We start from the raw sequence: 24666 nt of genomic DNA on the forward strand, positions 1-24666 counted from the left end.
AGCTGGATGACTGACAAGCTACTGCTGTGAATGGAAGCAGAGTAAGCTAAAGCTGTAGAAAAGCAAATAATTCGACTACATTGAGTCTGTTATGAATTTTGAGGATTAATTGCTCCACAGTTCCTGCATCTATAAAGGTCAGTGTATGCTTATTTTAAAACTTGTTTACTGTTTTTTACGAAGATCTAAACTTTGAATGACAAACATATAGAACATTTAATTAGTTATGTTTATTAAAATATAATTTAAGATGTTTTAATAAAAAGCTGGCATGAGTATCTAAATCTGTCCTGACATTAGCCTTCTGTAATCCTCTACCCACCAGTAGGGATGAGCCGAACACCCCCCGGTTCGGTTCGCACCAGAACCTGCGAACGGACCGAAAGTTCGCACGAACGTTAGAACCCCATTGACGTCTATGGGACTCGAACGTTCGAAATCAAAAGTGCTCATTTTAAAGGCTAATTTGCATGGTATTGTTCTAAAAAGGGTTTGGGGACCCGGGTCCTACCCCAGGGGACATGTATCAATGCAAAAAAAACTTTTAAAAACGGACGTTTTTTCGGGAGCAGTGATTTTAATGATGCTTAAAGTAAAAAAAAAAAAAGTGAAATATTCCTTTAAATATCGTACCTGAGGGGTGTCTATAGTATGCCTGTAAAGTGACGCGTGTTTCCCATGTTTAGAACAGTCCCTGCACCAAATGTCATTTTTAAAGGAAAAAATCTCATTTAAAACTGCTTGCGGGTTTAATGTAATGTCGGGTCCTGGCAATATGGATGAAAATCAGTGAGACAAACGGCATGGGTACCCCCCAGTCCATTACCAGGCCCTTTGGGTCTTGTATGGATATTAAGGGGAACCCCGCACCCAAATTAAAATAAGGAAAGGTGTGGGGCCACCAGGCCCTATATACTATGAACAGCAGTATACAGGCTGTAGGTTTGTTGTTAAGTAGAATCTCTTTGTAATTTTGAACGGGTACATTTTTAACGTGTTTAGCTCCAGCCAAAAAATCTTTTTTAAGCTTTTTGGAAAACATAGGGAAGGGTTATCACCCCTGTGACATTTGTTTTGCTGTCTTTCCTCCTCTTCAGAAGATTTCGCCTCACTTTTTGTCCCAATGGATTGGAAAGCATCAGTGGAAAGGAGAAATGTTTTTCCCATATTAACTCTTACAGGAGAGAATTTCCCTTCCTAGGGGTAGATTTATTCTCACTTCCTGTTGTCTCCTTCCGTTTGCAAGTAGGAGTCGTTTGTAAGTTAGTTGTTTGAAAGTAGGGTCCTGCCCTATATACTCAGCAGAAATTTGGGCCTTAGGTGTTGCTGTGGCCACAACACTGTAAGCCCTCACAGGGCTCTGCTGTGAAATATTAGATCAAGAATTGTAATTACATGCCCCTGTTGAACAGGAGCTGAAAAATTAGGCCTTAGGCACTGGTGCTGGTGCCACAACACTGCAACCCCTCACAGACACTCTAGTTGGAATGCAGGAACGAGCCCTGCTGCAAAGTATTGCATCAAAAATTGTAATTACACGCCCCTGTTAAACAAGCGCTGAAAAATTGGGCCTTAGGCACTGGTGCTGGTGCCACAACACTGCAACCCCTCACAGACACTCTAGTTGGAATGCAGGAACGAGCCCTGCTGCAAAGTATTACATCAAAAATCGTAATTACACGCCCTTGTTAAACAGGGGCTGAAAAATTGTGCCTTAGGCACTGGTGGTGGCACCCAGAACCAAAAATGTTCTTACAAGCTATCAGCGTGATGATTGAGGAGGAAGAGGATAATTACTCAGGGATAGTCACTCAGCATCAGCATAGGCAGTCTTTGAAGGGATCTGAGATTTCAAAAAAAATTATTCGGTTACATCAGCATCAGGTGCTTGGTAGCTGGTGGTGATCCAAGACTCATTCATTTTTATGAAGGTCAGTCGATCGACCGAGTCAGTGGACAGACGCACCCTGTGATCGGTTACCACGCCTCCAGCAGCACTGAATGTGCGTTCCGAAAGAACGCTGGATGCAGGACAGGCCAGTAGCTCAATTGCATACTGTGCAAGCTCTGGCCAGTGATCCATCCTCAAGACCCAGTAACCCAGAGGATTTTCGGTGGGAAAGGTGTCCAAGTCTGATCTTGCCCCTAGGTATTCCTGCACCATGTAAAACAGACGCTGGCGATGGTTGCTGGAACCGATCATACCTTGGGGCTGCGGACCAAAAAATTGTCTGAACGCATCGGTCAGACGGCCACCTTCTCCACCGCTCCTTCTTTGACTGACCGAAGCCTCAGCAACACGTTGTCCAGAAACAGGAGTTTGTAACCTCCCAGTCTCTGGGAACGCGTTGCACAGACCTTTCTGCAAGGCCTCCCGAAGATGTTTCATCCTCTGCTCCCACTGCGATGGCAAGATAAGGTCCGCAACCTTACCCTTGTAACATGGATTAAGGAGGGTTGCCAGCCAGTATTGGTCCTTCTCCTTGATACCATGAATACGAGGATCCTTACGCAGGCTTTGCAGGATCAGGGAGGCCATGCAGCGTAGGTTTGCTGAGGCATTCGGTCCGGAGTCCTCTGGGTCACTAAGGACGACATGGTCCGCAGCCACCTCCTCCCAGCCACGTACAAGTCCATGTGTTTCTTGGGACTGATCCCTTAAAGACTGCTGCTGATGCTGAGTGCCAGGCTCCACCTCCATACTGACACAATCTTCCTCCTCCTCCTCCTCCTCTTCCTCCTCGTCCTCTTCCTGTGTGATCGGCGGGCACGCAGGAACACTGTCTGGATAAAGGGGGCCTTGAGAGCTAAGGAAGTCCTCCTCTTCCTGCCTCTGTTCTGCCTCAAGTGCCCTGTCCATTATTCCACGCAGCGTGTGCTCCAACAGGTGGACAAGGGGGACAGTGTCACTGATGCATGCACTGTCACTGCTCACCCTCCTCGTGGCCTCCTCAAATGGTGACAGGACAGTGCATGCATCCCTGATCATGGCCCACTGGCGTGGGGAAAAAAAACCAAGCTCCCCTGACCCTGTCCTGGTGCCATAGTCGCACAGGTACTCATTGATGGCCCTCTGCTGCGTGTGCAGCCGCTGCAGCATGGCCAACGTTGAGTTCCACCTGGTGGGCATGTCACAGATTAGGCGGTTCTTGGGCAGGTTAAACTCCTTTTGGAGGTCCGTCAGCCGAGCACTGGCATTATATGACCGGCGGAAATGCACACAGACTTTCCTGGCCTGCCTCAGGACATCCTGTAAGCCCGGGTACCTGCCCAAGAACCGCTGCACCACCAAGTTAAGGACGTGAGCCAAACAGGGCACATGGGTCATTTGTCCCTGTCGGAGGGCAGAGAGGAGGTTGGTGCCATTGTCGCAAACCACCATTCCTGCCTTAAGTTCGCGTGGCGTCAACCACCTCTGAACCTGCCCCTGCAGAGCTGACAGAACCTCTGCCCCAGTGTGGCTCCTGTCCCCCAAGCACACCAGCTCAAGCACCGCATGGCATCTTTTGGCCTGCGTACTTGCGTAGCCCCTTGAACGACTACGGAGCACCGCTGGTTCCGAGGAAGAGGCCATGGAGGAAGAAGAAGAGGAGGGGGTGGAGGAGAGAGGTGTGTCACAATCATTAGCATTTTGGAGGCGTGGTGGCGGAACAACCTCCAACACTACTGCACCTTGTCCTGCATCCTTCCCAGCTGCCAGCAGAGTCACCCAATGCGCCGTGAAACTTAGGTAACGTCCCTGTCCATGCCTGCTGGACCATGAGTCAGCGGTAATATGCACCTTACCGCTGACCGCCCTGTCCAGCGAGGCATGGACATTGCCTTCCACATGCTGGTAGAGAGCCGGAATCGCCTTCCGTGAGAAAAAGTGGCGTTTGGGTACCTGCCACTGAGGAACCGCACATTCCACAAACTCACGGAAGGGGGCAGAGTCTACCAACTGAAAAGGCAGCAGTTGAAGTGCTAGCAATTTTGCCAAGCTAGCATTCAACCGCTGGGCATGTGGATGGCTGGGAGCAAACTTCTTTCGGCGGTGCAACAGCTGGGGCAGGGAAATTTGCCTGGTACAATCTGACGTCGGTGTACCAAAATCAGATTGCCCACAAGTACGTGGCTGTGACACACCTAATTCTACACCTTCATTCCTCTCGGTGCAGGTCTCAGAGAGGACTGAAGGTCTAGTGGGGTTGGAAATCTCAGCTGATGAGGAGCAAGCAGAGGTCCTCTTTGTTCTTTGGTGTGGGTCTTTTAAATACGCTTGCCAACGAACTGCATGGCAGGTCAACATATGTCTGGTCAAGCATGTGGTACCCAAGCGGGAGATGTTTTGGCCACGCGAGATACGCTTGAGACATATGTTGCAAATAGCAGCGGTGCGATCTGATGCACTCGTCTCAAAAAAGGCCCACACCAAAGAACTTTTTGAATAACGCGCAGAGACTGCAGCGCCCTGCACATGTGGAGCTTTGGGGTGTGATGCAGTCAATGTGCTGCCCTTAGGCTGGCCCCTGGAGGGCATCCTGCCTCGTTGGTGATGTGCCTCCTCCTCCTCCTCCTCCTCTCTCCTATCAGGCACCCACGTTGAGTCAGTGACCTCATCATCCCCTCCCTCCTCATCACTGGAGCAAACCTGGCAGTATGCTGCAGCAGGGGGAGCATGACTGCCAGATTGCTGTCCTTCTTGGGCACCCCCTCTGTCCGTGCTCGTGTTACTGCCTTCATCGAGCTTAGTATCATCATCAGAGCCTTCCAAACGCTGGGCATCCTCCTGGAGCATGTACCCAACACTGTGGTCAAACAGTTCGAGGGACTCCTCAGGAGGACATGGTGGGGCTAGGGAAGGAGTCACTGATGACATTGAGCCGAGGGAAGAGGCCGCTGCTTTGCCAGACAAAGTACCCTGGGCATGGGTGAGAGAGGATGAGGAGGATGAGGACGGCTTGGTCATCCACTCGACCAAGTCTTCCGCATGTTGCGGCTCAACATGGCCAGCTGCCGAAAAAAAGGCCAAGCGTGTCCCATGGCCACGTGCTGATGAGGATGCTGGGACTTTGAATGAAGCCAATGGTTTGCAAGCCGACACATAACGGTGGGTCAATAGAATCTTTATTAGAAATTCATACAGACAATGGTATCAAACAATGTCAAGTTAACACTTGGTAAAATGTTAGCAGTGATAACCAAAGATCAACGTAAAGATCATTAACATAGTTATCAAGGATAGAGTAGGTAACATAAGTAATAACATAGGTATGAGCGATGTTAATAAGTAAAAACAAGGGATCACCAGGTGTCAGAATACGTCAATAGTTAAAAACAAAGTAATGCCTGCCAGATAGCTGGCCTCAGAATCCTGTTGAAGGGTGATAAACTGTAAAGCATAGGTTGAAGAAAGGGAGGGGAACTGGTAGCTCGACGCGTTTCGTGGTTCAGGACCACTCATCAGGAGCAGACATGTCATGTGTCTAAAATGTAAAGATTATAATATTATGGGTCAGAATTTAAAGTGGGTACATGAGGGCTGGTAATACCCCAAGAATAATAGTACTTACAGCAGACAAGGGTAGACAGTGAATGGCCAGGCACGGCAAGCCATCCAGAACTAATATATAGGCGCCGCCGCGGGGAAGCCCGCCAACGTCACGCACGCAGGGCCAGGAGTGGGAGGAGCTCCGGCGGGGAGCCGACCAATGATCGGCGGCCGCCGGGACCAGCCCATAGAGCCCGCGAGTATGGAACCAAGAACGCAGAGGGCGCGGCGGCGCCGTGAGGCGCGGCACACGTCCGCTGCGGATGGCGTGACGTCGATGGGTGGTAGCGGCAAGCCCCGCCCCCACACACGCCCACCACCATGGGCGGGTGGGAGGGAGGAGGAGGGGGCCGACAGCGCCCATCGCAGCTCCCGGGTAGGCAAGAGTCAGACGGCCCACCGGCCGGTCAGAGCCGTCAGCCCAGGATGAGACTAGACTATCAATTGGGAGAAGGATAAACATAAAGAATAACAACCTAAAACACAAAATTGGAGACATGACATGTCATAATGGAACTGATAAAAGTAAAACAAAGATAAACACAAGTGAGGCTATCAAGAAATCAATAGAGGCAGAATAACAACAATAGTTGATAAGGCAAGGTTGAGCAGTAGAGCAAACCATGGGCTTCCATCCCTATTAATATGCACAACAAAAGGGGGGAAGGGGAAATTGGGACTTTAAATGAAATAGCGCCGGGTAGGGGCGCACATTTCCATCCCTATGACTACAATCTATAAAAACCCACAAGCGAGAGTGAGCGGGTGGGGAAAAAGATGGTGGGACTTTGAATGAAGCCAATGGTTTGCAAGCCGACACATAACGGTGGGTCAATAGAATCTTTATTACAAATTCATACAGACAATGGTATCAAACAATGTCAAGTTAACACTTGGTAAAATGTTAGCAGTGATAACCAAAGATCAACGTAAAGATCATTAACATAGTTATCAAGGATAGAGTAGGTAACATAAGTAATAACATAGGTATGAGCGATGTTAATAAGTAAAAACAAGGGATCACCAGGTGTCAGAATACGTCAATAGTTAAAAACAAAGTAATGCCTGCCAGATAGCTGGCCTCAGAATCCTGTTGAAGGGTGATAAACTGTATAGCATAGGTTGAAGAAAGGGAGGGGAACTGGTAGCTCGACGCGTTTCGTGGTTCAGGACCACTCACCAGGAGCAGACATGTCATGTGTCTAAAATGTAAAGATTATAATATTATGGGTCAGAATTTAAAGTGGGTACATGAGGGCTGGTAATACCCCAAGAATAATAGTACTTACAGCAGACAAGGGTAGACGGTGAATGGCCAGGCACGGCAAGCCGTCCAGAACTAACGCCAAACCGGGAGCTGAGGCGGGCATCCCCGCCGCGGCGACCAAAACAGGCACTCCCCCCCGGGGGGGCGATGCAGGGCCACGGGGCAACCTAGAGTGGAAAGTGGCAATTAAGTGATAGTGTAGGGGGGGGTTTTTGTAAGTGCAAAAAGGAGGTAAGGAAAGTGGAAGTGAGGGGAGGGGGGAGTGTGGGGGGGGGGTTTGTGTGGGGGTGTGAAGAACCAGGTGGAGGAGGTAAAGTGAAATTGGGAGTGAAGGGAAGAGGTGAGTGAGCGGGGGGATGAGGCGGGTGAACCAACGGGTAAAAGAAGAAGGGGGAGGCGAGTGGAGTGGGATTACCTGTGTGACAGTGGGATTACCTGTGTGACATAGATGGTGTGGAGAAAGAGCCACCGCCACAATATGGTGTACCTCGAGTGCCGCACCGCCCCAGGTAACAAGAGCACCCATATATAGGCGCCGCCGCGGGGAAGCCCGCCAACGTCACGCATGCAGGGCCAGGAGTGGGAGGAGCTCCGGCGGGGAGCCGACCAATGATCGGCGGCCGCCGGGACCAGCCCATAGAGCCCGCGAGTATGGAACCAAGAACGCAGAGGGCGCGGCGGCGCCGTGAGGCGCGGCACACGTCCGCTGCGGATGGCGTGACGTCGATGGGCGGTAGCGGCAAGCCCCGCCCCCACACACGCCCACCACCATGGGCGGGCGGGAGGGAGGAGGAGGGGGCCGACAGCGCCCATCGCAGCTCCCGGGTAGGCAAGAGTCAGACGGCCCACCGGCCGGTCAGAGCCGTCAGCCCAGGATGAGACTAGACTATCAATTGGGAGAAGGATAAACATAAAGAATAACAACCTAAAACACAAAATTGGAGACATGACATGTCATAATGGAACTGATAAAAGTAAAACAAAGATAAACACAGGTGAGGCTATCAAGAAATCAATAGAGGCAGAATAACAACAATAGTTGATAAGGCAAGGTTGAGCAGTAGAGCAAACCATGGGCTTCCATCCCTATTAATATGCACAACAAAAGGGGGGGAAGGGGAAATTGGGACTTTAAATGAAATAGCGCCGGGTAGGGGCGCACATTTCCATCCCTATGACTACAATCTATAAAAACCCACAAGCGAGAGCGAGCGGGTGGGGAAAAAGATGGTGGGACTTTGAATGAAGCCAATGGTTTACAAGCCGACACATAACGGTGGGTCAATAGAATCTTTATTACAAATTCATACAGACAATGGTATCAAACAATGTCAAGTTAACACTTGGTAAAATGTTAGCAGTGATAACCAAAGATCAACGTAAAGATCATTAACATAGTTATCAAGGATAGAGTAGGTAACATAAGTAATAACATAGGTATGAGCGATGTTAATAAGTAAAAACAAGGGATCACCAGGTGTCAGAATACGTCAATAGTTAAAAACAAAGTAATGCCTGCCAGATAGCTGGCCTCAGAATCCTGTTGAAGGGTGATAAACTGTATAGCATAGGTTGAAGAAAGGGAGGGGAACTGGTAGCTCGACGCGTTTCGTGGTTCAGGACCACTCATCAGGAGCAGACATGTCATGTGTCTAAAATGTAAAGATTATAATATTATGGGTCAGAATTTAAAGTGGGTACATGAGGGCTGGTAATACCCCAAGAATAATAGTACTTACAGCAGACAAGGGTAGACGGTGAATGGCCAGGCACGGCAAGCCGTCCAGAACTAACGCCAAACCGGGAGCTGAGGCGGGCATCCCCGCCGCGGCGACCAAAACAGGCACTCCCCCCCCGGGGGGGGCGATGCAGGGCCACGGGGCAACCTAGAGTGGAAAGTGGCAATTAAGTGATAGTGTAGGGGGGGGTTTTTGTAAGTGCAAAAAGGAGGTAAGGAAAGTGGAAGTGAGGGGAGGGGGGAGTGTGGGGGGGGGGTTTGTGTGGGGGTGTGAAGAACCAGGTGGAGGAGGTGAAGTGAAATTGGGAGTGAAGGGAAGAGGTGAGTGAGCGGGGGGATGAGGCGGGTGAACCAACGGGTAAAAGAAGAAGGGGGAGGCGAGTGGAGTGGGATTACCTGTGTGACAGTGGGATTACCTGTGTGACATAGATGGTGTGGAGAAAGAGCCACCGCCACAATATGGTGTACCTCGAGTGCCGCACCGCCCCAGGTAACAAGAGCGCCCATATATAGGCGCCGCCGCGGGGAAGCCCGCCAACGTCACGCACGCAGGGCCAGGAGTGGGAGGAGCTCCGGCGGGGAGCCGACCAATGATCGGCGGCCGCCGGGACCAGCCCATAGAGCCCGCTTCATTCAAAGTCCCACCATCTTTTTCCCCACCCGCTCGCTCTCGCTTGTGGGTTTTTATAGATTGTAGTCATAGGGATGGAAATGTGCGCCCCTACCCGGCGCTATTTCATTTAAAGTCCCAATTTCCCCTTCCCCCCTTTTGTTGTGCATATTAATAGGGATGGAAGCCCATGGTTTGCTCTACTGCTCAACCTTGCCTTATCAACTATTGTTGTTATTCTGCCTCTATTGATTTCTTGATAGCCTCACCTGTGTTTATCTTTGTTTTACTTTTATCAGTTCCATTATGACATGTCATGTCTCCAATTTTGTGCTTTAGGTTGTTATTCTTTATGTTTATCCTTCTCCCAATTGATAGTCTAGTCTCATCCTGGGCTGACGGCTCTGACCGGCCGGTGGGCCGTCTGACTCTTGCCTACCCGGGAGCTGCGATGGGCGCTGTCGGCCCCCTCCTCCTCCCTCCCGCCCGCCCATGGTGGTGGGCGTGTGTGGGGGCGGGGCTTGCCGCTACCGCCCATCGACATCACGCCATCCGCAGCGGACGTGTGCCGCGCCTCACGGCGCCGCCGCGCCCTCTGCGTTCTTGGTTCCATACTCGCGGGCTCTATGGGCTGGTCCCGGCGGCCGCCGATCATTGGTCGGCTCCCCGCCGGAGCTCCTCCCACTCCTGGCCCTGCGTGCGTGACGTTGGCGGGCTTCCCCGCGGCGGCGCCTATATATGGGCGCTCTTGTTACCTGGGGCGGTGCGGCACTCGAGGTACACCATATTGTGGCAGTGGCTCTTTCTCCACACCATCTATGTCACACAGGTAATCCCACTGTCACACAGGTAATCCCACTCCACTCGCCTCCCCCTTCTTCTTTTACCCGTTGGTTCACCCGCCTCATCCCCCCGCTCACTCACCTCTTCCCTTCACTCCCAATTTCACTTCACCTCCTCCACCTGGTTCTTCACACCCCCACACAAACCCCCCCCCCCACACTCCCCCCTCCCCTCACTTCCACTTTCCTTACCTCCTTTTTGCACTTACAAAAACCCCCCCTACACTATCACTTAATTGCCACTTTCCACTCTAGGTTGCCCCGTGGCCCTGCATCGCCCCCCCCGGGGGGGAGTGCCTGTTTTGGTCGCCGCGGCGGGGATGCCCGCCTCAGCTCCCGGTTTGGCGTTAGTTCTGGACGGCTTGCCGTGCCTGGCCATTCACCGTCTACCCTTGTCTGCTGTAAGTACTATTATTCTTGGGGTATTACCAGCCCTCATGTACCCACTTTAAATTCTGACCCATAATATTATAATCTTTACATTTTAGACACATGACATGTCTGCTCCTGATGAGTGGTCCTGAACCACGAAACGCGTCGAGCTACCAGTTCCCCTCCCTTTCTTCAACCTATGCTATACAGTTTATCAACCTTCAACAGGATTCTGAGGCCAGCTATCTGGCAGGCATTACTTTGTTTTTAACTATTGACGTATTCTGACACCTGGTGATCCCTTGTTTTTACTTATTAACATCGCTCATACCTATGTTATTACTTATGTTACCTACTCTATCCTTGATAACTATGTTAATGATCTTTACGTTGATCTTTGGTTATCACTGCTAACATTTTACCAACTGTTAACTTGACATTGTTTGATACCATTGTCTGTATGAATTTGTAATAAAGATTCTATTGACCCACCGTTATGTGTCGGCTTGCAAACCATTGGCTTCATTCAAAGTCCCACCATCTTTTTCCCCACCCGCTCGCTCTCGCTTGTGGGTTTTTATAGATTGTAGTCATAGGGATGGAAATGTGCGCCCCTACCCGGCGCTATTTCATTTAAAGTCCCAATTTCCCCTTCCCCCCTTTTGTTGTGCATATTAATAGGGATGGAAGCCCATGGTTTGCTCTACTGCTCAACCTTGCCTTATCAACTATTGTTGTTATTCTGCCTCTATTGATTTCTTGATAGCCTCACCTGTGTTTATCTTTGTTTTACTTTTATCAGTTCCATTATGACATGTCATGTCTCCAATTTTGTGTTTTAGGTTGTTATTCTTTATGTTTATCCTTCTCCCAATTGATAGTCTAGTCTCATCCTGGGCTGACGGCTCTGACCGGCCGGTGGGCCGTCTGACTCTTGCCTACCCGGGAGCTGCGATGGGCGCTGTCGGCCCCCTCCTCCTCCCTCCCGCCCGCCCATGGTGGTGGGCGTGTGTGGGGGCGGGGCTTGCCGCTACCGCCCATCGACGTCACGCCATCCGCAGCGGACGTGTGCCGCGCCTCACGGCGCCGCCGCGCCCTCTGCGTTCTTGGTTCCATACTCGCGGGCTCTATGGGCTGGTCCCGGCGGCCGCCGATCATTGGTCGGCTCCCCGCCGGAGCTCCTCCCACTCCTGGTCCTGCATGCGTGACGTTGGCGGGCTTCCCCGCAGCGGCGCCTATATATGGGCGCTCTTGTTACCTGGGGCGGTGCGGCACTCGAGGTACACCATATTGTGGCGGTGGCTCTTTCTCCACACCATCTATGTCACACAGGTAATCCCACTGTCACACAGGTAATCCCACTCCACTCGCCTCCCCCTTCTTCTTTTACCCGTTGGTTCACCCGCCTCATCCCCCCGCTCACTCACCTCTTCCCTTCACTCCCAATTTCACTTCACCTCCTCCACCTGGTTCTTCACACCCCCACACAAACCCCCCCCCACACTCCCCCCTCCCCTCACTTCCACTTTCCTTACCTCCTTTTTGCACTTACAAAACCCCCCCCCTACACTATCACTTAATTGCCACTTTCCACTCTAGGTTGCCCCGTGGCCCTGCATCGCCCCCCCGGGGGGGAGTGCCTGTTTTGGTCGCCGCGGCGGGGATGCCCGCCTCAGCTCCCGGTTTGGCGTTAGTTCTGGATGGCTTGCCGTGCCTGGCCATTCACCGTCTACCCTTGTCTGCTGTAAGTACTATTATTCTTGGGGTATTACCAGCCCTCATGTACCCACTTTAAATTCTGACCCATAATATTATAATCTTTACATTTTAGACACATGACATGTCTGCTCCTGATGAGTGGTCCTGAACCACGAAACGCGTCGAGCTACCAGTTCCCCTCCCTTTCTTCAACCTATGCTATACAGTTTATCACCCTTCAACAGGATTCAGAGGCCAGCTATCTGGCAGGCATTACTTTGTTTTTAACTATTGACGTATTCTGACACCTGGTGATCCCTTGTTTTTACTTATTAACATCGCTCATACCTATGTTATTACTTATGTTACCTACTCTATCCTTGATAACTATGTTAATGATCTTTACGTTGATCTTTGGTTATCACTGCTAACATTTTACCAAGTGTTAACTTGACATTGTTTTGATACCATTGTCTGTATGAATTTGTAATAAAGATTCTATTGACCCACCGTTATGTGTCGGCTTGCAAACCATTGGCTTCATTCAAAGTCCCACCATCTTTTTCCCCACCCGCTCGCTCTCGCTTGTGGGTTTTTTATAGATTGTAGTCATAGGGATGGAAATGTGCGCCCCTACCCGGCGCTATTTCATTTAAAGTCCCAATTTCCCCTTCCCCCCCTTTTGCTGATGAGGATGCACCGTCTCCACGACCAGCACTAGACACAGAGCCTGCTTGCCCTCTCTTATTGGCTTGTGACTGTCTGCCTCTCCTTCTTGGCCTTCCAGACATACTAATGGCCTGTAGCTGCACTAAGCTGGGATATATATATATATATATATGTACTGATACTGCAGCTAGCAAAATCAACTGCCTGCCTGTAGTATGAGAACACCACCAACCTTCTACAGGTAGCTTTAGCTGAACACTGTGAGGTGGACGCACCCCACTAACTTGTAGGTTTAGCAGAACACTGTGAGCAGGACGCACTGCACTAACTGTAAATAGTCTAGCTGCCTGACTGTGGTACTAATAGGATCAAAAGAACACCAGCAATTTTCTTCAGGTAGCTGTATTTACTGTAACAAGACAAGCCTGCCTGTCAGTAAGAAGATAACAGAAACGGATCTAGCTGAACACTGTGAGCAGGACGCACCCCACTAGCTTGTAGATTTAGCTGAACACTGTGAGGTGGACGCACCCCACTAACTTGTAGGTTTAGCTGAACACTGTGAGCAGGACGCACCCCACTAACTTGTAGGTTTAGCAGAACACTGTGAGCAGGACGCACTGCACTAACTGTAAATAGTCTAGCTGTCTGACTGTGGTACTAATAGGATCAAAAGAACATCAGTAATTTTCTTTAAAATACTGTAACAAGACAAGCCTACCTGTCAGTAAGAAGATAACAGGAACGGATCTAGCTGAACACTGTGAGCAGGACGCACCCCACTAGCTTGTAGGTTTAGCTGAACACTGTGAGGTGGACGCACCCCACTAACTTGTAGGTTTAGCTGAACACTGTGAGCAGGACGCACCCCACTAACTTGTAGGTTTAGCAGAACACTGTGAGCAGGACGCACTGCACTAACTGTAAATAGTCTAGCTGCCTGACTGTGGTACTAATAGGATCAAAAGAACACCAGCAATTTTCTTTAAAATACTGTAACAAGACAAGCCTGCCTGTCAGTAAGAAGATAACAGGAACGGATCTAGCTGAACACTGTGAGCAGGACGCACCCCACTAGCTTGTAGGTTTAGCTGAACACTGTGAGGTGGACGCACCCCACTAACTTGTAGGTTTAGCTGAACACTGTGAGCAGGACGCACCCCACTAACTTGTAGGTTTATCAGAACACTGTGAGCAGGACGCACTGCACTAACTGTAAATAGTCTAGCTGCCTGACTGTGGTACTAATAGGATCAAAAGAACACCAGCAATTTTCTTCAGGTAGCTGTATTTACTGTAACAAGACAAGCCTGCCTGTCAGTAAGAAGATAACAGGAACGGATCTAGCTGAACACTGTGAGCAGGACGCACCCCACTAGCTTGTAGGTTTAGCTGAACACTGTGAGGTGGACGCACCCCACTAACTTGTAGGTTTAGCTGAACACTGTGAGCAGGACGCACCCCACTAACTTGTAGGTTTAGCAGAACACTGTGAGCAGGACGCACTGCACTAACTGTAAATAGTCTAGCTGCCTGACTGTGGTACTAATAGGATCAAAAGAACACCAGCAATTTTCTTCAGGTAGCTGTATTTACTGTAACAAGACAAGCCTGCCTGTCAGTAAGAAGATAACAGAAACGGATCTAGCTGAACACTGTGAGTAGGACGCACCCCACTAGCTTGTAGGTTTAGCTGAACACTGTGAGGTGGACACACTCCACTAACTTGTAGGTTTAGCTGAACACTGTGAGCAGGACGCACCCCACTTACTTGTAGGTTTAGCAGAACACTGTGGGCAGGATGCACTGCACTAACTGTAAATAGTCTAGCTGCCTGACTGTGGTACTAATAGGATCAAAAGAACACCAGTAATTTTCTTTAAAATACTGTAACAAGACAAGCCTGCCTGTCAGTAAGAAGATAACAGGAACGGATCTAGCTGAACACTGTGAGCAGGACGCACTGCACTAAATGTAAATAGTCTAGCTGCCTGACTGTGGTACTAATAGGATCAAAAGAACACCAGTAATTTTCTTCAAAATACTGTAACAAGACAAGCCTGCCTGTCAGTAGGAATATAACAGGAACGGATCTAGCTGAACACTGTGAGCAGGACGCACTGCACTAAATGTAAATAGTCTAGAAGATAACAGGAACGGATCTAGCTAAACTGAATACAGTGTATATATATATATATATATATATATATATATATATATATATGCAACACCTGGGATGCATATATATATATACACAATACACTTTAAGTGCAGCTAACTGACTGACTGTCCTGCCTAATCTAGCTAACTCAAATGAAATGACACTGTCTCTCTCTCTCTCTAAGCACACCGGAACACACTGCACAGGGCCGCCGTGCAGGCGGCCTTATATAGTGTGGGGCGTGTACTAAATCCCCTGAGCCATAATTGGCCAAAGCCTCCTTGGCTTTGGCCAATTATGGCTCTCTGTTAAGGCGGCGCTGTGATTGGCCAAGCATGCGGGTCATAGTGCATGTGGGCCAATCATCAGCAAGCAATGCACTGCGATGCCGCAGTGAATTATGGGCCGTGACGCGCCACACGAATTTGGCGCGAACGGCCCATATCGTTCGCAATTCGGCGAACGATCGAACAGCCGATGTTCGAGTCGAACATGGGTTCGACTCGAACACGAAGCTCATCCCTACCCACCAGTAGTTAAACCGAAAAATAGAGAACCAGTCCATTACATTGATCTGTTTTATACAGTACTATCAGTCTAGCAGGGCAAATATTCTTACATAGTAGGTAAGGTCGAAAAAGACAATAGTCCATCCAGCTCAACTTGTGTAGGTGCACATGTGTCAGTGTCTATAATTATTTCCAATATCCCTGTACATTGTGCTCTTTAACCACTTAAGGACAGAGACTCGTTTAGAGATTTGGTGTTTACAAGTTACAATCAGGTTTTTTTGCTAGAAAATTACTTAGAACCCCCAAACATTATATATATTTTTTTCTAACACCCTAGATAATAAAATGACAGTCCTTGCAATACTTTCACACTGTATTTGCGCAGTGGTCTTACATGTGCACTTTTTTTGAGAAAAAAACAGTAAAGTTAACACAATTTTTTTTTTATATTGTGAAAGATGATGTTATGCCAAGTAAATTGATACCCAACATGTCACGCTTCAAAATTGCGCCCGCTCGTGGAATGGCGACTTTTACCCTTAAAAATCTCCTTAGGCGATGTTTAAAAAATTCTAAAGGTTGCATGTTTTGAGTTACAGAGAAGGTCTGGGGCTAGATTTATTGCGCTTGCTCTAACGAACGTGGTTATACCTCACATGTGTGGTTTGAACACTGTTTACATATGCGGGTGCTACTCACATATGCATTCACTTCTGCATGCAAGCTCGGCGGGACGGGGAGCGTTAACATTTTTTTTTTTCTTATTTATTTTACTTTTACTTTTAAAAATGGTGTCACTTTTATTCCTATTACATCCCTTGTCGGAGTCGGAGTCCACAGCCCGGAAGGAAGAGGGCCAGAAGATGGACGCTGCCCACACATTGGACATTGCTGGATTCTTTTGCAGGTAAGTGGCACATAATGGCACATGTGATGCATACTAGCCCATTATACTTTTCATTTGCAGGCTGCAGCAGTGAGAAAAAGAGGAAGTAAAACCCATCAGGGTTTACTTCCTCTTTAAAGACCCAGTGATGATATTTTCCAGCGACAGTCCGTCTCTTCAAGGCATCACATGTTTTTAACTGAACTCCCCAATTATCTCTAACTCTATGTTATGACAAATCCATGGCTTTGTAATAACCAAAGCATTTACACAGAACTGAGAATTTTGTTAGATTGTAATTAATATACAGTGCCTTGAAAAAGTATTCACACCCCTTGAAATTTTCCACATTTTGTCATGTTACAACCAAAAACTTAAATGTATTTTATTGGGATTTTATATGATAGACCAACACAAAGTGACACATAATTGTGAAGCAGGAGGAAAATGATAAATGGTTTTTAAAATTTTTTACAAACAAATATCTTAAAAGTGTGGCGTGCATTTGTATTCAGCCCCCTTTACCCTAATACCCCTAATTAAAATCTACTGGAACCAATTGCTTCAGAAGTCACCTAATTAGCAAATAAAGTCCACCTGTATGTAATTTAATCTCAGTATAAACACAGATGTTCTGTGAAGCCCTCAGAGGTTTGTTAGAGAACCTTAGTGAACAAACAGCATCGTGAAGATCAAGGAACACACCAGACAGGTCAGGGATAAAGTTGTGGAGAAGTTTAAAGCAGGGTTAGGTTATAAAAAAATATCCCAAGCTTTGAACATCTCACAGAGCACTGTTCAATCCATCATCTGAAAATGGAAAGAGTATGGCACAATCAGGGGGTGTATGGAGGTGTATGTCCGGGGCACCCTTGGAGTGGTCTTGTTTCTCATTCAAGTTCATGTCTCCCCAAAACACACAGACTCTGGAAATCTAGGCCCGGGATCCATGTTTAGAGTCTAGATGCCCCATTACCACAATGACTGCTTCAGACTGTGAGACTCAGAACAGATGTTAATATCATCAGCTCAAAGTTACCTGATCCTGCGGTATCCTGATATAGTCTGTTTAGGGTGTTATGTGTCTAGTGTATTTATCCCATTGTTAACTGAGTCACCTATTGTTTCTGTCTGTCTGCTCATCTATGTGTTTATACTTGTAATAATGTTTATTGAACAGTACTTTGTATTCAGGGTTGTAGGTGCCGAACGGTCTGGTCACCCAGGCTGGTTTAAGTGACTAGTTAATTCCCTCATGTTAATTATATCACTATCAGCTATTAGTTGCTAGAGGTAAATTAGCATAGTTTATGTTAGCTATTTTTTAGCTATGTTATATAGATTCCTGTATACAGTTGTTTTTGCATACGCTAAGGTGATCAGGCTCATCTGACCTGGTGTGGTATATAAATTCTGTGTGAGTTTTCAATAAAGAGTTCCAGTTCCATCTAAGCTAGTGTCGTCTAGTATCTTTGATGGTCAGTTATAATAACTGGTTTCTGGTTCCAGACTGGAGGAAGCTGTATACTGACGGAAGCACCAAAGTGGGGTACCGGACGGTTCTGTCACATGCACTATCACAGGAGCTTCCAGGAGCTAGACCCTGAGTTCCAGTAAGTAAAGGGAGATGGATTCATTATGAAATGGCCACCGTGGGAAGAACAGGATTAAAATGAAAAATAAGATATGCAAAAAATAAAAGGCCTGCAATTATCTATAAGTATGTGTTTGTAGATTACCATTATTATGCCCCGTACACACGGTCGGATTTTCCGATGGAAAATGTCCGATCGGAGCGTGTTGTCAGAAATTCCGACCGTGTGTGGGCTCCATCAGACATTTTCCATCGGATTTTCCGACACACAAAGTTGGAGAGCAGGAGATAAAATTTTCCGACAACAAAATCCGTTGTCGGAAATTCCGATTGTGTGTACACAAATCTGACGGACAAAGTGCCACGCATGCTCAGAATAAATAAAGAGATGAAAGCTATTGGCCACTGCCCCGTTTATAGTCCCGACGTACGTGTTTTACGTCACCGCGTTCAGAACGATCGGATTTTCCGACAACTTTGTGCGACCATGTGTAGACAAAACAAGTTTGAGCCAACATCCGTCGGAAAAAATCCTAGGATTTTGTTGTCGGAATGTCCGAACAAAGTCCGACCGTGTGTACGCCCTATTAGACATATTTGTGTCAAAACCTTTTCTATTGATTTTGAGCAGTATTTTATATACAAATTAAGCATAGTACAGAAAAAGAAAAGAAAAAGTCTACAATTAATGTAGACAACAAACCCAACTTCAATGACTAGTACAGTACAATCCTCATCCAAAGCTACAGGCCAAAATGCCATATGATTCTACCCCTCACCAAAGATCTTAACCCTATACATTCAAATTTGGTCAAGCAGAAATTAAAGTGGATGTAAACCCTCACATATACCCAGTGAAGTGTACAGCCTCAGATGATACACAGAGATGAAGCAAATCTCCCTACATAAGGTATACTTGTATATCTGCTGTCTTGACCTTTATATACTGTTTAGAAAGTGCACATCATGTTAGAATTTTCACTTCCTCATTCAGCAGTACCAGTGTAGTGTTGCATTACACTGGGAGACAGCTGATTGGAGGAAAGACACACCCCCCCCCTCCAGATAGGCAGAGACTTTCAGAGCTGTCCTGTGAGTAAAGCAGCTTTCTGCTAATCTATTTATAGCACCTTCCCTGACACAAAATTCAGGCTGGTTTTATCACATGTGTCCGAGAACTTGTCAGAAGTTATTATGCTGATAACAAAAGAACTGAGCAGGAAAAAGCCACGGGACTTATGGCTTTGAAGAGAGATAAGAAAACACTAGAGATATATGTGCCCAACTTAAATTTCATGAATCTGGTTTACATTCACTTTAAGCTATATATATATTCTCAATGAATGCAAAGCTTTCTCTGATTTGATGAGGTAGAGAGTGTGACATCACTGCCCCACCTCTTCACCATGTTCAATCAGAAAAAGCTTTGCATTCATTGAAAAAATGCAAAGCTTTCTCTGAATGACACTTGTGCCCAGTGGCCAACCACTGTGTTCACAATGCAGGAGGGCAGCCACTCGGCATGGGACCTGGAAGCAAGTGGAGATCACTGTAGTAGCAATTTCTACTACAGTGATTTTCAGCTTCTGGAGGGATCCCACAGGTATGGTATATGCACAGTTACACTCGCCCAAGCTGGACTAATGTAAAACTTGCAATATCTGTAATTCTTTTTATACCACCTTCTGCATGGCCTATAATGGCTCTGCCATCCCAGGAGCATGTCATATGACATCCTCCCTTTTACACGCCTCGTGTGCACAACCTGTGACTCGCTGTCGTTGTCCCAGTTCAATGTGCATGGCCCTGGTACCATGTAATTGCTGTGACCAGTCATTGTGTGTACTATTGTAATTTCTGTCACAGGGGCCAATCACAGCGGACCCGTATCATGTGCTAGCTGTGGTCAATCACAGCATCATAGTAGTAAGCAAGGTTTTATGAATGAAACCTTAGAACAATGTTAGAGATTGCTTATTACAGTGATCGTCACTGTAATACGCAATCAGAGTGTAAAAAAAATAAAAATAAAAATCTTGATCACTTTCCCAGAAGAGCACAGTGTTACTATAGTGACATGGTACCACTCTGGTCACTGTATGTAAAAAAACATTGTAAAAAAAAAAGAAAAAAAAATGTTTTTTTTTTACATATTGTCACCAGTCAGTGTCCCTGATCACTGCCACACCGGTCATATGGTTAGACTGCACTGCTCTGGTGAAAGTATGTAAAAAATAATTTCTCTAAATAATTGTGACAAAAAATTAAAATTTCACAAATCTCACCATGCCTCTTACTAAATTTCTTGGACTGTCTACCTTCCAAAAAGGGTTAATTTGGGAGGTATCTGTGCTGCCCTGACATTATTATGCCTCAAGAAATGAGACAGGCCGTCAGTACATCAGGACTGATCAATTTTTAAATTTATATATGTAGCTCTACCCCCGCAGGGGTTGCTGATAACTGGCTCTCATTTTTCTGCACAGCCAGGCAACACACATTCTCCTCTTGCATCCAGACACAAGAAGTCAGTCCCTTGGCTTTGTTTTTTTGATTTATTGGGGGGGGGGCAACTTGGATGGGTGAAGGGATTTATGGGATGCCCAACCTAAATCAAAACAACAACAGGGGACAACTTCCTTCCTCTGTACAAAAGATTCTGGACCGCTTTCCTTCCAGTATATCCACACAGTCCTTAGTGGATTTAGTAGCAAAAGTCCTTTACAGACTAGGAGCTCTCAGCACCTCTTGGAAATAGCACAAAAATTGAGGCAACCTGCATGCATGAGTGTATCCTCTCCTTTTGTAGATCTGCTCCCAGCTACACAGCTTGCAGGCACTGCCAGCCCTCCTGGTTGCTCTTAAGATCCCCTAGAGCCAGGTAATAAAAGGGTTAAGCACAGCACTGTCCTTTTAGAAAGCTTGTTACATATGGCAGTCTCTCCCCTTGAATGTCCCTGGGTGTGCTGATGTACTCACACTGTTCTCCTTGCTCCAACTGCTTTTCAGGCAAGACTCCATGTCAAACTGCTCTGCTGAATAGATTTCCCTGAGCCAGCCTAAGCCCAGCCTAGGTCTCCCCCAGACCTAAGAGACCCCTTTTAGGCCACAGACAGTCTCCTTGCGCTGCTCCACCTTCCGTTTGAGGAGGCCCCACAGATGCTCAATCCGGTTTAGGTCTGGAGACACGCTTGGCCAGTCCATCATCTTTACCCTCAGCTTCTTTAGCAAGGCAGTGGTCATCTTGGAGGTGTGTCTGTGGTCGTTATCATGTTGGAATACTGCCCTGCAGCCCAGTCTTCGAAGGGAGGGGATCCTGCTCTGCTTCAGTATGTCACAGTACATGTTGGCATTCATGGTTCTTTTAATGAACTGTAGCTCCCCAGTGCCAGAAGTCCCAGACCATGACACTCCCACCACCATGCTTGACTGTAGGCAAGACACACTTGTCTTTGTACTCCTCACCTGGTTGTCACCACACACCCTTGACATCATCTAAACCAAATAAGTTTATCTTGGTCTCATCAGGCCAACCTCTGCATATGATGCTGAGCATGTGCACTCAACTTCTTTGGTCCACCATGGTGAGGCCTGTTCTGAGTGGAACCTGTCCTGTTAAACTGCTGTATGGTCTTGGCCACCGTGCTGCAGCTCAGTTTCAGGGTCTTGGCAATCTTCTTATAGCCTAGGCCATCTTTATGTAGAGCAACAATTAATTTTTTCAGTTCCTCAGTGAGTTCTTTGCAATGAGGTGCTATGTTGAACTTCCAGTGACCAGTATGAGAGAGTGAGAGCGATACCACCTACACCCACCACTTTACATTGTAGCAAAGTATCATTTCTTCAGTGTTGTCACATGAAAAGATATAATAAAATATTTGCAAAAATGCGAGGGGTGTACTCAATTTTGTGAGATACTGTACATACAGATAGCTTTTTAAAAAAATGGCAGCCCTTTACCTTATCTCTTTCTGCCGGGTACGAGAGCACAGCACACACTGCTTTCACTTTAGGTGTAAACAGTGTAACAAGCTCCCTGCAGTACCAATTTACAGTTCGGCTGAAAATTGCAGAGCTCAGTCTCAGCAGCCCTTGTCGCTTCTCCTATCTAGGCATACAGGGGGCCTGCAGGGGCCCCCTGTAGCATGGGGCCCAGTCACGATGGTGACCTCTGCAACCCATGTACGTCCGCCCCTGCCCCTAAGTATGCAGATCAATCCTCCTGGCTTCCGCCCACTTAACTCGAGAAGTTTCTACAATCTTCCAGAATCAGGGGGAGGCACCAGAGTCCTGCCTGTATTTATCCAGCCTGACCTGCAATAAACCCTGACACAGATTCCAGACTCACACTTACCATAGTCAAAAAAATGTGCCTGTACCTAAATACTAGCACACTAGAGGGTGCTACATATACCATAATTTGTAGACTCTATAACTTTCACAAAGAGTAAAAAATACACATTTATTTGTGTTTTTTTTTTTTTACCAAGGAAACGTAGCATGGTCTAAATTTATGAAGAAAAATTATATATTTGCAAACATTTATAACAGAAAGTAAGAAAAATATGCGGGTTTTTTTTTTTTCAACATTTTCGTTATTGTTTTCATTTATTTAGCAAATAAATAAAATTCAGTGGTGATTAAATACCACCAAAAGAAAGCTCTATCTGTCTCACAAAAATGATCAAAATATAATTTAGTTACAGCATTGAATGATTAAGTAATTAATTCAAAGTGTGACAGAGCTGAATTCTGAAAATTTCCTGAGCAGGAAGAGGGTAAAAGTGTCCGATATTGAAGTGGTTAAAAGAAAGCACATAGAACTGTATTGTATACACTACAAATCTCATCAATCCCCATTGTTATGGGAATGCTTAAAGCTCAGCTTATATGTCAACTATAGATACAGTGGAGAAATGGGTGTAGATACGAAGACTAGAGAAAGTGTGTTATTTGCAGACAGGGTGGATTTGATTTAAATCATGATTTAAATCACTTATAAAAAGTCTTGATTTAAATCAACTCAATTTAAATCATAATTTTTAAAGAGCAACTGTCATTTCTGTCCCACAGCGGCTCCTCCTCTGACCTGCTGTTGACTCACTGACAGTCCTATTCACTTTAATGGAACGGCTGGTGATGCGCCAGTGACAAAACAAGGTGAGGGACGTGGCAGCAGCAGGTGATTGGATGCCCGCTAACAGGCACTGCCATGATGGATCTGAAATGACAGGTGCTCTTTAAATATAAGGACTTATTCTTGCTGGTAGTTAGAATCTTTAATATTTGCAAACAAAATGAAGGTTTCCTATTTAGAAAAATAATCTGTCAGGTAAGTAGCGATATTAGAATCAATTCAATCATACAGTTTGTAGTGAATGTTCCTGAACTTTGATTTATCTCATTAACTGTGAAATTGTGTGAATGCCTCAATGCAATGCATGTCATCTCAGCTTGCAGAGTTTGGATTCATTGAATGAGTTTACCAAAAATGTAAATATTGCAGAATATGCAGCCTCATGCTACATAACTAAGCTCCATTTCATGCTGAATAAACTAAATTATTAGTGCATCTTAAATAAAAAACTATATTTAGATTTTTACTCCAAAAGCATTTTATTAAAATAAATTTGATAAAAATCAAAAAAATCGATCTAAATCAAAAAAATCTTATTTGCAGAACTACTAGGTGAAAAAAAAGGAAAATGCAGTCATGCAGTCACTATACCTAAGGCCTGGCAAGCTGCAATATATTACATTTTATATGTTTAGGTAGGCCAATTTCAGCTAAAACATTGGATAAACTGGAAAAGGTCTAGAATCTCTGTCAAGCTTAGTTTTCTGTCTGTGTCTTTGTTGGGAAAATCTAACTGGTGGTATAGTAACACAAGAACAAGGAGTGATGAAATATCTTTCTCATAAGGACAAAGAAAGCATTAAAAGTACATTCATTTAGTTGAGTTGAGAGGGTTATAACCTTTGTTTTGTTTTTATTGCTCTCAATACCCTCCTGTCCTTGTGACAACTGAACGTTTTCATTTCTTGTTCTGGTGACACCAGGACAGGAAGTGAGGGGGAAATCTCTAAAACAAAGATACAAATGATAAGTTTGGTTGGGGATGAGCTTTAACAAATGGACCCTATAGTGATACTGATTTGGCAATGATTTTTTGGGTTTATCTGGTTTGGCAAAATTTTATAGTGGACACTTAGACAGGACAGCAGACTTATGAAAACTCAAGCAAAAGTGGACCCATTCCCCACAACAATTAGATATAATCTTTTTGGATAAAACAAAGATTCTGATTGGTCGGCCTGAACAACAAGCAGCACTTTTGCTCTGGTTTATGTCAGGTTTCAGAAATTTGCACTAGATGTGTAATTTTGAAAAATAAACCTGCTGAAGTATAAATAGATGTCACATAATGTAAACCAGCTGCAAGCTGTCTCAGAAACAGAAGTTACATAACCCAGATGGCTCTTGCTCCTTTTTCATCAGACAAGACATAAATGAGATAACAGCCACATCTGCAAAAATAGACCTAACAAGTCATTTTGTTTGCTAAATATTTATCAAAATATACTTTTGACTAGTAAGCAATCATATGGAATTAGACAAAAAAGAGCAACAATTGTGTCTTTTACAAGTGTTACATTTATATTCACAGCAAATGTATATTTATTGCAATTTTCACAGCAGACCTAGAGGCTGATGTAAGTAGAGGAGTGATGTGTGATTAGTCTAATGAATAGATTCATCATATAAGTAATATATATAAGTAATATA

At 46.1% G+C, this 24666-nt stretch overlaps 1 protein-coding gene across 7 annotated transcripts in view; it reads right to left on the reverse strand.

Annotated features, from left to right (window-relative positions):
• The window catches only part of HDAC9 (histone deacetylase 9), an 872451-nt gene that overhangs the window by 725215 nt on the left and 122570 nt on the right, over window positions 1-24666 (reverse strand). The gene's annotated exons all lie outside the window — the stretch shown is intronic.

Source organism: Aquarana catesbeiana, linkage group LG05, assembly GCF_042186555.1.
Source record: "Aquarana catesbeiana isolate 2022-GZ linkage group LG05, ASM4218655v1, whole genome shotgun sequence".
Classification (NCBI taxonomy): domain Eukaryota; kingdom Metazoa; phylum Chordata; class Amphibia; order Anura; family Ranidae; genus Aquarana; species Aquarana catesbeiana.